General features: G+C 40.3%; 1 pseudogene; it reads left to right on the top strand.

Moving 5' to 3' along the window:
• Window positions 1-1,313: 1,313 nt before the first annotated feature.
• LOC129871775 (5S ribosomal RNA) lies at window positions 1,314-1,433 on the top strand (annotated as a pseudogene).
• Window positions 1,434-1,777: the final 344 nt, after the last annotated feature.

Raw genomic sequence — 1,777 nt, 5'->3', positions numbered from 1 at the left:
CGTTTCTCCATAACACCTTGATAAAAGCTACATCTTTATTTCACCTCCCCCTACACCACCGAACTAGGATGGCGACAAGTTTCTTCTCGTAGGATAACTCCTCTGTGATCTGGATATCCTCTGTGGAGTATAATCGGGATGGATCACCAACACACTTACGAAGCATCGATACTTGGAAGATTGGATGTACTGCTTCTGGATCCACTGGTAAGTCTAACTTGCAGGCAACCTTGCCTATTCGGCGGAGGGTATGATAAGAGCCAATGCATCTCAGACTAAGGTCCTCTTTCTTGCTGGCTCTCATCACTTTCTCTATGGATGACACTTTTTATAGTGCTTAATTATAACTTGACACTCTAGACATCGACGTCGATTATCCGTGTATGACTTCTGTCGACTCAGAGCTGCTAATAATCTCTTCGGAATAAGCTTCACCTTCTATACTACTTATTCAACCACATCTGGGCGCATTAGTCATGTTTTACCATAAATCAAACCAATCAATTGGCGACCTACATCATCTGCCATACTAAGTCTCATACGGGGCCATCTGGATACTACAATGATAGTTAATATCGTAATTACTTTCGACAGGTGGTAGGCAATTATCTGAGCTACCTTTAGAGTCAACTGTATAGGCCCAAAACATATGGTCTAATGTTTATCTAGAAAGCTTAGTCTGTCCATCAATCTGAGGGTAAAATAGTGTACAAAGACCTATCTATCTTCCCAATCTCTTCGTAAACTGATCTTCGGTAGTTAATTATAACTTGTTATCCTTCATCTTTAACAATATCTATGGGAACTCCATAAGGTCCTATAACCCTCATGACCTATAATTTCACACCATCTCGGTTGAGCAGGTAGTCTTTGATTAGAGGAAAATGGGTTGATCTTGTTAATCTGTGGATAACATTACATATAGAATTATCTGTCCAAAGAGTTCAAAGTGAGTCTTGTAGCCAAGGTCGTGTAGTGGAATCTTTGACCTCGTATATTACTTCTTGCCTTCTTTAAATGACATCAACTGGTACCCTTGCCTTTTTGGGTTTTGCTTTTTGCCCATCAGAGTCGGCTACCAAGTTGTGTTGAAGTCCCCTCACACAATGACCTATATAGGCGTTCCGTGGTTTGCCTCTCATTAACTAGTATTATGTTGAAGAAGTGTGGCATACAAGTGCGCCATCTGTTAGTGATCAGCTAATCCTGCTTGCTTTGCTTAAGCCCTTTTATAATTCCCTTAACATAACTTATAACGCTCTGGGTACATAATCTCATGTCATTGCTTCGCCGCTAGTTTGGATTCTTCCATCTCGTGCGATCATAGCAACACTAACGCACCGAATACCATCATAATTTCAAAGTTAAACGTGCTTGGGTGAGAGTAGTACTAGGATGGGTGACCCACCTTCGAATTCCTTATGTCATATTCCATTTCAATCCTTACAATAATGTGCGAAGGCACTCAACCTAGCCCAAGATTTACCTTAGTGTATTCTTGCTAGTCTTCATACTTCGCCTTGACCTCTCCGCCCCTGTCTTACACTCAACGTCAGGATAGATCATTTGTTCAACCATAACTAGGTCTTATTTTTCTATTAATACTCACCCCATCTCAGTAGTTTAGTCTAACCCATCTTGACATCTCTCTATAACGTATCCAAAACATCCTAGCTCTTTTTCTCGTGTACTTCTCACTTGACCTAAACTCAACAATATACATATCCATAGGTTGCATAATCATTCCTATACAACCTGTATAAGATAGACATAATTT

Source organism: Solanum dulcamara, chromosome 10 (assembly GCF_947179165.1).
Source record: "Solanum dulcamara chromosome 10, daSolDulc1.2, whole genome shotgun sequence".
NCBI lineage: Eukaryota > Viridiplantae > Streptophyta > Magnoliopsida > Solanales > Solanaceae > Solanum > Solanum dulcamara.
Note: the sequence above shows the minus strand (reverse complement) of the source record. Positions and strands in the feature narration are given on the sequence as shown.